The sequence below is a fragment of the Juglans regia genome, chromosome 2 (assembly GCF_001411555.2).
Source record: "Juglans regia cultivar Chandler chromosome 2, Walnut 2.0, whole genome shotgun sequence".
NCBI lineage: Eukaryota > Viridiplantae > Streptophyta > Magnoliopsida > Fagales > Juglandaceae > Juglans > Juglans regia.
The window spans coordinates 18979798-18992657 of NC_049902.1; positions in this window are offsets into that span (position 1 = coordinate 18979798).

A 12860-nucleotide genomic window follows, 5' to 3' on the forward strand; every position below is an offset into this window, starting at 1 on the left:
AATCAGTGAAATCCCTAATAAGTAATAAGTAATCATCCAATTTATCCAAATTTCAAACTCCGAATAAAAAAAGAAAAAAAACACAAAACACAATTACATTAATACACAACTTTCACTGTCTCAGCCTCTCATATTTATATCAATACAAAATACAAATATATATATATATATATATAAACCGAAAAGTTACATTAATACAAATATAAAAAACATTAGTTAAATATTACTACATTAGTCATATTAAAGAAACAATGCGCTATAGTCTGCAGGCCTACTCCATCACTGTAAGAGCACAACTGTCTCCATGCACTGCAGTCTGCACATGCCAATGCTTCCTCAACTGTCTAGAGGCAACATATTACTATCAGACATCTAAGGGAAATTTGACATTAAGATTCATGAAAGGATAAGGGACAAACCTGGATAGGGAAGGGGAACACATAGAACCAACCCAATCTCTTTCTCATGAATCTCTACTGTGTGACGTGTCTAGGTTAACCTTCCGTGATTGTTGTCACCAACTTTTTTTGTTTTTGTTTTTCTTTATTCAAGATTTAGTTTGGTAAGCATTAGATATATTCTTTGATTAAAGTGATGTGTTTCTCAAATTCCAAGAATGTTATTTCCAAAAGCCAAAGCTAAGTGTTAAAAAAGCAAGAGCAAGGAAGGAGACCACAAACATTATCATCATCTTTATTCATAGACAAGGTCTCAAATCATGATTAAAAAACCATAACCAACAATCTTCTCGCCTCTTTAGTCTTTAATCAACATTAGGTGTAGGGTCGGTAGGCATTGAATTTGACGCCTCCACAAAATCAGCAAAGTGCCTAACAAGTTCTATCCATAAAAATTTAAAACAAAACAAGTTAAATAAAGTTACATAACATAGAAGATAAAACAAATAAACCACAAAAGATATCAAAAGTAAATGCATTACATACCCATATCCAATTGCTTCTCAAATTCCTCCACTTCATCCATTAAAGTCCTAAGGCTTATTGGAGTAGAAGAAGAACGAAGCCAGTTTTGTACACATATGAGACCCTCAACACTCATCGGATTTAAACTACTTCTGAAATGGTCAAGTATAAGACCCGCAGTGCTAAATGTACATTCAGAGGCCACAGTAGATACCGGTATTGCAAGTACATCGCGTGCAACCTTTGAAAGCATGCGATATCTAACTGAATTCACCTTCCACCAAATTATAAGGTCAAAACTATCATCTTGATCCTCACATCTTTCAGCTAGATATCTATCCACCTCTAACTTGCTTTCTAAACTGTCTTCTGACTATAATTGCTTAAATTAGGCCATCAAATGTGTCTTTCTACTCGCAATCTTGTTAGCTAAAGGACTTATATCTTCATGTGGGGAACTTGCGAACTGAGGAGAAGTCCTTTCTTCATTTCCCATGTATGCCTCATACATGCGGATAAATTCATTTTTCACATTCCAACTGAAATCAATTTTTTTTGTATGATCATGTGCATACATTTGTCCCAACCCAAACTCAAGATATTGCATCTTGTAGTAAGGATCAAGAAGAATCACAACATACAACAACATATTCTGATTATCCAAGTTCTCCCAATACTTTTCAAACTTTCTCTTCATGTTTCTGGCCATTAATCCCACCACAGGGTTTCATTTTTTACACTCCACGTTAATGGCATCTTTAATAGTAACCAACTCCGAAAAAAAACATTTCAAGTTACATATTCACCCTCGAGAAGCGTAAAGTTGCATCATGAAATAATTAGAAACCTCACAAACAACTTTACCTTTTCCCAATCGGATGCATTGGGAGACCCTAACTTCTTTGACTTTCTCCTATTCACCACATCTTCATCATCGTCATCATCATCATCTCCAATACTACCATGGAAGAATGAATCTTCTTCCTCCAACCGATCAAAAGCCTTTCTAAATTTTGAAGCCCTCTCCAACATAAGATAGGTGGAATTCCATCTAGTCGGTACATCTAGGCAAACTTGGCTTTTAGATTGAATATCTTCCAACCCCACACATTTCTTAAATGTACTCCACCTTTGAGGAGAGGATTTAACATACTTCACAACACCTCTCACCTTCGCAATAGACTCATCATATTCTTTCAACCCCTCACGAACGATTAAATTCAAAATGTGGGCATAACATCGAACATGCAAGAATTCATGTTCCAAGACCGTGTCTCTCCTATACTTGGTTTTTTTTTCAAATAAGAAACGACCTCAATATTAGAACTTGCATTATCAAGAGTGAGTGCAAGTATTTTTGGTCGCCCCCAATCATACAAACACATCTCTATGCCTTTACCAAGTGTATCACCCTTGTGATTTTCAACCAAAGAAAAGGAAAAAATCCTCTTATGTAGCTTCCAGTCATCATCAATAAAGTGTGCTGTGAGACACATATAGTTTAGGTTTAGCACGGATATCCATGTATCTGTGGTGACAGAAATTCGTTGCCCTCGAAGAGCATTTCTCAAATTTTTTCCCTAAAAAACAAACTAAAACAGTCATTGGCAATCGTCATACGGGATACAATTCCTACCCACTTAAGGCAAACCACAAGCATAAACTTCATGAAACTCTCCTCTTCAACATGGCTAAAGGGCAACTCATCAAGAATAATCATATTTGCTAAGGCTTGTCGACAAGCCTCAACACTAAATGCAATGGGCACAAGTCCCCCACTTCCACTTCCTCCCTCCACCTTCCAACCTAGAGTCTTCTGGGACTTATTTGTCTTCTTAAACATACATGTTTTACATTACTTCTCAATGCGATACTTCATGGATTTCGTACTGTTGGTCTTCATATCACATGCATACGAAGCACCATAATAATTTCAAGCAGCCCTAGGTTTAGTGGGATCACCTTTTGATATTTTTATAAAGTGATCTCAAACCATTGACCCTGCCACTTTGTGACCCACCAACAGATTTATTTATAACAAAGGATATCCATTGAGTTTTTAATTAAAAAAATACTTATTTCTTTCCCTTGTATCGGGACCATTTGTTGTGAATTTAAATTCATATCAAACGGTTTTATATTTTTTGTGGGGTTTTTAGATTCAACAAATACAAATTACAATACTTAAGATCAAAACAAATACATCAAGATAAAAAAGAAAAATACATCAACAAATACATCAAGGATTCAACATCAAAACAAATTGCAATGTATAAGTTTATAACCTTCGGCTTCAGGGGCTGTGAGTCGTGAAGGAAGGACCGGAGAGGGCAGCCTGGCAATGGTTGCGAGTTGCGACGGAGGGGCTAGTTTGTTGGAGGAGATGCGACGAAGAGGCTGGTTTATGGGAAGGCATGCGACGAATGGGCTGGAGAGGTGGCGGATGGACAGAGAGGCTGGAGAGGGGAGTGTGACAAGCAGACAGCGATCGAGTCACAGAGGCTGCTAGGGTTCTGGGTTCCTAAGGGCTGAGAGAGGTGAGAGGACTGAGAAGGTGATTAGGGATTATGGGAGAATAGGGGAATTGTGCCCTAAGACCAAAACGACGCTGTTTAGGGTTAAAATAACTCTAAACAATGCCGTTTCAATATAAAGAAATTTAAAAAAAAATAAACTGGGACGTCGTTTCACGCAACGTTTTAAATTTCCTTCCCACAGGTCCAATTTTACACTAAACGGTGCCGTTTTCTATAATGCATAAAATGTGATTTTCAATTCTTTTATCTTTTGGCACATAAATTAATAAAAAAATTATTTAAATTAATAAAATTAAAATTAAGTAAACCATTTAATATGGATTATTTAATTAACACATTAAAAAAATAATTAATTAAAATTATATTGATGTTGTTAATTTCTAATTTGTTACTAACTTAGAGTATGTCACATTGTCAATGTATTAATGAGCTATATTAAACTTTTTACATTTTGTATATGAAGCATAAATAATTGAATTATCCATAGGGCCATAGAGTCATAGACTCGTCACTCCATACATGCTTTATATTAACTTCCAAGTTAGGTATTTTACAAAAAATTTATCTAGTAACTTTAATTAGATTATAGATATAGATGTTAATAATTAGTTAATGGTGAATTGGTGATAGGTTAGTTAATGGTCCAGTCTCGAGTCAGTCTGGTCCGGACAGAAATGGCTCGTCCGGTTGGTTTTTTGGGTCCGGACCTACCGAATCTCACCCCTAATTGTTTATGCTTTGGTTATTCTCTTACTTTCCCAATAATGGTTGCATTTATTTTTTTCGACATAGTAAGCATTTTCCACATGAGGCTACCTATCTTATTCCTAACCAACACAACTTTGAGACAAGGGCATCAACATCTTCTCGAGGTAAAGACAAATTTAGAAATGGGTCATACTTCTTCTCGATTTCTTCTGTCTCATTTCTTCCTTCTTGTTCGACCATTGCTTTAATAACATTTTTTACATCATTTAAAAGTTTTATTTTTTTGTTCACTCTACGATTTCTTTATGCCATAGGAAAACAACATCAACGATCCGCTAACTTTAAGCAAATATTACAAACTGTACCACTTGAGGCAAATTTGTTATCATTGGTGTTGTTGTGTAAATATTGTTAGGTAAAAAGATTTTATCACGAGACAAATGGTTTCTATTATGCCGACGGGACAATTTCGTTAATTGCTAATGATGTTTCTGATCAATTGTATCAACTATTTACTTCCAACTCAGCTGAATCTAATGAGTTTCTTACCTATGTGCACACACATAATAATAAATTTGCTTTTACATAATTCAGAGTTAAATTTGATCAAGATCTATGCAAAAGAAACAAAGAGATTTACACATTCTGAGACAAATATATCATTACGTTAATAATTTAATCTTTCTGGATGGACGCCCTTCTTATTCACAATAGTATTTTTTTATATTGAACATGAATTAGAAAATCGTGTTTATGATTTGGAAGATTAAATCCTTTGATTATTGCGAGACTCATGGATATAATTGATGTTAATCCATACTCTGCTTTCTTCTGAACTCTTGGTGATGTGTCTAATTTGGAAAACCACAATATTCATATTAGATCAGATATTGGTTTGTATCAACGTGTTTATAATGCTCTATCGGTCTTGCAAGTAGCAGTTATTTAGATTGAAAATGAAGATTCTGAAAGCTTAGTGGGCCGAGACATTGTGGTCTTCAATCATGCAGGTAGAAGTTATATAGTTCAATATTGTTTTAGTTGTTATGATTCGCTATCATATCCATTGTTACTTCTTTTCGGTGATACTAGTTGGCATCAAGACATATATAGGGTAATGAAAAGGGAAAGAATCAATTGTTTCATGCTGTGAATACTACTGTTACAAGTTATAAATAAATAAATATAACAACTGGTGTATTTTGTTATTGTCTGGTTGTCTATTACAACAATTTGTTGTTGATATGTATGTTAAAATCGAAACATCAAAATTAGATTATTTTCATAATAAGTAATAACAGATTCAATCTGAGGTATATTGGTATTGTTGATAGTATTTCAATTCGACAAACTAAGGTTTCCAAAAGTGGCAAGCATATTATTTTGCCTTCATCTTTTATTGGAAGCCCAAGAGATATGCATATAAGATATATGGAAAGAATGACTTTGATCCAACATTTTAGAAAACCTGATATTTTCTTGACCATGACATGTAATCTAAGTTGAGAAAAAATTTAGATGAGTTGAGATCACAAGAAGAGGCACAAAATCGTCCAGACTTGATTGCACACATCTTCAGAGCAAAATTAGAAGAGCTCAAAGATGATTTGTTCAAACAACAAGGCTTTGGCAAAGTTTCAGCATATGTTTACGTAATTAAACACCAAAAAAGAGGTCTTGCACATGCTCATTTCCTGATCATACTACAGAGAGATTGGAAAATATATACTTCTGAATCATTTGATGAGATTATATCAGCAAAAATACCTAATAAAAACGAGAACCTGAATCTATATAAAACAATTGTTAAACATATGATGTAGACCCTTGTGGAATAATAAATCCAACCAATGTGTGCATTAAAAAAGATGGCAATTGCAAAAATACTACCTAAAAGGTTTTACAGCTACCACTACTGTTGGAATGGATTGTTTTCAACAGTACAAGCGTTGTGATAATAGAATAACTGCTAAAGTTAGAGGCAAAAATTTGGATTATCGTTAGATTGTTCCACACAATCTACATTTGATTTCAAAATTTGATTGTCATATTAATGTTAAGATTTGCTCTACAATCAAAGCGGTGAAATATCTTTACAAATACATTTACAAAGGCCACAATTGTGTTACTTTCAATTTAATTTCTGAACAAGGTACTGAAGATATTGATGAAATTTAGCAGTTCCAATCAGTTCAATGGATTACTCCACCTAAAACTATGTGAAGTATATATAGATCTACTCTTAGCGAAAATCTATATGGACTAAAAAAAAAAGTGTTTAGGACAGATTGATACAACAAACCCATTTGAATGAAAAGATATTATCTACGAATATTATTGAATCACATCAGAAGCTCTTTATCATTTGTTCACATCCAAATAGTTGACAGTATCATTGCACCAATATTTTGAGAAGTAGTTACTTTACATGGCTTGTTAAAAAGAGATAGCAGTTTATAAGATTGTTTACAGGAAGTTTATTTGTATCAAATGTCATACAAGTTAAGGTGATTATTTGAAACAATCTTGGTATATTGTAATCCTACAAACCCAAAGAAACTTTAGGAACTTTTTTAACACGATATGTTAACTGATTTTCAAACAACTGATGCAATACCAACAGATGTGAGAACAAATGTCTTGAGAAGTATTTCTTGTACACTTGAATCGATATAAAAAGACATCAATATGTTCAATCTTCTAGATAATGATGTTTCTTTTGATGAAGTCCAATTCTAATCTAAGGAAATCAATAATGAATTAACAGTTACAATTCCAGAAGAAAATCTTTTAGCATCAATGATTCTTAATCACAAACAACAACATGCATAAAAAAAATCCTACAAAAGATTAAATGAGGCTGCACTATTTTTTATTGATGGCCCTGACACTGCTAAGACATTCCTATATAAAACATTTTTTGTTAAAGTTAGATCTAAACAATTAATTGCATTCACAACTGCATCATCTGGTGTTGCAACATCTATTTTACTTGGAGCCCTTGACAAAAATAGCAAATGCAATGTTAGCAAATGAGGAGCCCTTGCCAGATTGTTGCGTATTTCGAATAAGTTATTTCTGATTATGTACAATTTGATTCTCCTTTTGGCTGTTCTTATTATTTTCTTGCACTAAAATTTATTATAATTATTTCATGAAATATAAATTTGATGCACTAATATATATTTTTCTTATGCATGGCTAGGCTTCAAGATGTGAACTATCTATACATCAATCAAATATATTACTCCCAGTACAAGGAATTGGAAGATCAAAATGATTGTAAGGGACAAATCACTAGCAAAGTATCAGAAGTTGACATTAATTGACTCCGAGGTATTACACTTGTTATTTTTACTATTTGTAAAAAAAAAAAAAAAAAAGAATTCTTCGGCATGTTCTATTCTTTTATAAAATATGTTTAAAATAAACACATATGGACCTCACAAAATGTGTTGCTCCCAACTATATTCTAAAGAGATTAGATTCTTATATCGTCTAAACTTAACCCTACAGTAAATTGTGTGTGCATAACTTAAAATGTATTGTGATTTACAGGGCAATCGGTTACAAGCAATCATCTTTGACTGAGATATAGATATGCATGATGATACACTGCATAAATTTTGATCTTATTACATCAGTAATGGATATTTCAAATTGCTGGACCTAAAACATAGAATCAAAACTCATCAATACCAATAGATTCTAAATTCGAGAACAATTATTAAGGATATACCAGACGATGACGAACCATTGCAGCCACCCGAATATAATCTTATCACCTTCACTGAGTTAGATAGTTACAAGGACACAATCACTGAAATAGATATTTCTCACATCATCATTCCAAGTTTCTTCATAGTTTTATTCATTTATAACTAACAAAACTTAAATATAATTAATCAAATCTCTTAGCTATTGCTATACACATTAAGCCACCTAGAAAGATAAGTATAATACATGAGCCGACATTAATTCAAGAAATATATGCAATCAATCAAAGGTAAAAACTATTTCCCAACTACATGTATGTAATTTTTAACCCTTTAATTGAATCTTTGACATGTTATTAGCCAATATTAAAGGTTTCGATATTCTTATTTAAATCTTACAGCCTTAGGCCAATTTACCTTACAATGTGGGGCTGGTTTGTCCATGTTGAATGTGAAACAGTTTCAAATATTATTGGAGCTAAGCTATAATATATGAGAACCGCTTCCCAACGGTCCGGCTACTTTTCACACAAAAACAGCCCTCCAATCCACTCATGACACGTAAGAAAAAACACACAAGGAAAAATACGGTATACCATAGAGAATCACTAGAAGTTTGGAAGCCCTTTCCAAATTACTAGCCCCTTTATCAACAACGGTAGACCATAGAGAATCACTAGAAGCTTTCTCGTTCCTGGCGATGGTGGGCGACGAAGATGGTGGCGCCAAAACTGGTGGCTGACTGAATGGTTGGCGCCGAAACTAGTGGCAGACGGAATTGGTGGAGCCGAAACTGGTGGCTGAAGGATCTATAATTTGTGAGGGACGAACTTTCCGTCTACTCTCTCTCTCTCTCTCTCTCTCTCTCTCTCTGTGAACGCAACCCAAAACCTATCAGAATTTTTCATACCGTCGAAGCCTCCAGCATTGAAGCCCATCGAAGCTTCCAATATCGGTCTCTCTTCTTTTTATTGCAGAAGAGTTAGAGGGGGTAATGGTTTGCCTTCACCTCTCAGTTTGGTTGCTGAGAAAGTAGAGGATTTAGTAAACAGAGTAGTATTTTTGAACATTATGTTCAGCTTAGCAGTATAATTTGCATTCTTTGTTTCCTTTGCTCAGCGACGAGGCAGAGCATTACTCTTCCTTGCAAGAAAAGAGTGGAAAAAAATAGTGAAACTGGAAGATGTTTATTTTGTTTGTATTTTAATTTTTGTGATTGATAATTATTGATAGTTATTTAGTAAGTTTTCATTTGCACGATATGTTCTTCAGTAATTTCAACTGGATGTATTTTTTGTCTGTCAAAACCTTGTGAAGAATGTTGATGTGGGAAGATGGGTTTTGTCAGTCATTTGTTGAAATGACGAACATGAGATTTTAACCTTCATTCCCATTTTGCAAGGTGCCAAGAAGGTTCAATTCAGGGACGAGGGACGAAGGGGGTGGGATTCGGGGTTGCGATTCGAGAGACGAAGGGGGTGCGAGGGACGAAGGGGAGTTTTTGTTTGAAATCGATTTTCTGATGTTTGTTGGTTTAAGATAGATATGGTGGAAGGCATATGTGTAACCGTATAAGTGGCTGGCTGTTTTTGTGTTAAAATCAGCAGAACAGGCCCTAAGGATTACTCATAATATATCCTTACAATACAGAATTCTCTCTTTCATTGCGACCAACCAGTGTGTTTACCATCAATCCTCTCATTCTTGTTGTAACCTCATTGCGCCAATGGTAATCTATTAACATATATCAAGATGCATTTGTCATATTAAAATTATTTAGTCATGATTTCCTACATAGATGTTCATACTTTTGTCCCCATGATTACTTTTGTTCTTATGGATTTCTATAAAAGTTTTAAGGGCAACACTTAATGATTCACAGCTCGAAAAAATAATTGATAAAAAAGATTACATAATCAATCAGCATTAGCCTCAACTATTAGTGTCCGCTCTATAATCAAGATTGGTGACGTCGCTAGCTTCCTTAAGAGTTTACAACCCATGACAGTAAAGTTTTACTTTTACCAATAAATTATTACTCCTTATGTACAAACATATATATATATAATACACTACCTACCTTGTAATTTAATAGGATTTCCTTTCAAAGTTTTTTAATATTTACATCCACTTTACACACATAATTGTTTCCAATTTGATATAAAAACCAAGATTTTGGATTCGAGCAAGAATCTTTGTGGTTGATCTCCATGAAGTCTTTTTTTACATGTCTTGCATTGGATGTAACAATGGGACATGATATGAACACAATGAGAGATTCATATGTTATCATTGCAAAAGTATGAGTAACTCACAGCCACGGTATACATGTTTTGTTCATATTTTAATTTGTGATTTTTGATATCACAACTTTACTATATTAATGATACATTCAAATTCACAACGGCACGTTCATTACTTTCAGTTGTCGAGCCTATGTTGAGGTAGAGGATGATAATGGATGACTGTAGCCATTCTATTTGGACCCATAACAGAAGAAGCAATGAGTTGCACAACAATTGAATTCAAGAATCACATCGGCGAAGTAATCAAATTATTTAAGAAAATTTTTTATGATACTACCGTTATAATAAAAAGCATTAGAAAACAATACTTCTTCCATTGGGGTTCATTTCTATGTATATAAAATTCTAACATAAAACTTAGGATATTATAAATTATAACAACTTCTTTGAAGCCATGCCATAAAGTCTATGGAAGCAAAATAAATACATTTGAATAGATGCATTTTTTTTAGATAACATTTTTTTTTTCAGAATTTCCTAAAATTCTAAATTTATTTCATGTAGGAACATTTATCGTATTTGCAAACTATTGCGACACAGGCTTAAGAAAAAAATGGATCATATACCTTGGCACGAAACTAGATGAATTCCAACAACAATTGTATAAGAGCACTAGCATTGGACTCATCAAATTCATCTTTAAATCTTGATGAAAAGTACATGTTTTACATATATCTAAAACCTCCCTATCCATAGCCCCACATTGAATTAGCTATTGGATTCATCAAAATAATAATATAATATTATTTTTTTTAATAATAATATTTTTATTTTTTTTCATATTTTGCAATTACACTAACCATATATATATATATTAATAATTTAATTTGATACTTAGATTATTGTTTCTCAACTAATTTTTTTCCTCAACCTAATTACAAAACAAACACAGTTCACAAACTAATTTTCAAATCCAAACTAGTAGTCTACTGCATATCTCTATAAATCTAACTAACTCAAGTTGCTACCATCAAACAAAATAAATAACAAGTATCTTCTCTCTCGAGCAATCATTGGTATTAACATATGATTATTGATGAATGGACAAGCTGAAATTACTCAAGTAGAGTTTGATCTAACACATATACAATATCCTTGGTATTGACAACCATGTCAATTCTAGTAGTGTTATGACTTACTCCAAACATATAAACCAATACTATGCTATGTCCATCAAATCAGACAGCCATTGGTTTACTCCAACTCGAGCAATATCTTCAGAATATAAGTTTCAGCATCAGAACCTCCAATGGTTCTTCATTCATCAACCCGATCAACATATTTTAATGTTTACAAGCAATAGCTCCTACATATTCTGTGTAGGGGAGAATGACTACTATCAAATCATCCACATAAAGGTTATCTTTAGTTGGAAAGCCACTTCTTGGCATATCAAGTGACTTCAAATAAATGACTACTATCAAATCATCCACACAGAGATGATAAACCTTGGGCAGCAATCTAACACCCAAATTACAATAATGTTTTTTACAAGTAACCGAAACTACAATAAAATGAAACAATATACCAACTGCTACCTCACCAATTGGATTATTGAAGGCCCCCGTCTGATGCAAGTGCAAATGCAATTCCACCACATATTCAGAATCTACTATTCAAAGCTTGAATCCAAACATTAAAATAAAACATGTACATGAAAATAAAACGTCAAAATATCCAACTAACAGAAAACATATAGGAGAACTTGGAGAGCAAGTAGTTCATAAACCACCAACATTCAGAGCAAGTAGTTCATAAATCCACAACATTCAGTATCACCCAACATTTCCACCAACAAACCAATTCATAAACCAACAACTCCAGTAGATTCACCAAAATAATGTAATAGCTCCACAAACCAATTTTCAACTGTTGGGCAACCTTTTCTGCTAATGATCACCTGATCCTGCAACCAGCAAAACATTAATTCATAGAAACCCAGACAGATGAAAATTTGATTATAGGAGAATTGATGAAACATTAAACCTTTTCTACGAGGCATATTCACTTGGCTTTCACAAAGCAAGAAATGATCATCGAACGCTACATATTTACTATGCCATAACCTTACAAGCAATACATAATAGACCTATTTCGGCAACTGGGGTTCATTTGTTTTATCCTTTTTTAGAAACTGGGTGTCCCTAATTTATAGCAAGATTTGTAGTAGATCCTAAAGAAATTAAAGAAACAAGCTAAGTCACACCAGGACTGCCTCTTTCAAGTCTATAACCAAAACCCACATACCTTATCGTAAAAAAGTGATATGCTAAAGTAACAATAGTAAGAGCAAAAGCTATTAGATCCAAAACGAACACCACGACAAGTAACAGCTTGGAAGCCAATGCCTTCAACCCAAAAACCCAATTTGAAGTTTAAAAAAATAGCAAATACTCAAAGAAGATTAGCTCATAAACCTAGTGATTCAGAATAGGAATGCAAGAAAAATGCTCTCAGTTTGGGTGCTTAGAAAAATGCAAGAAAATACCCTCAAGCAGTGATTTCCTGGATTGGGTAGTGATTTCCTCGACCACTCAAGAATGATTTACTCGAATGACATCACTAAGATTTTCTTGTGCTCCTCAAGTGCGATTTATGTAGGGAAGTGTGAGTTTATGAGGTTGGGTTTAGCGAAACCTAAATAAAAAATGGAGAGAAGGGGAGAGAGGG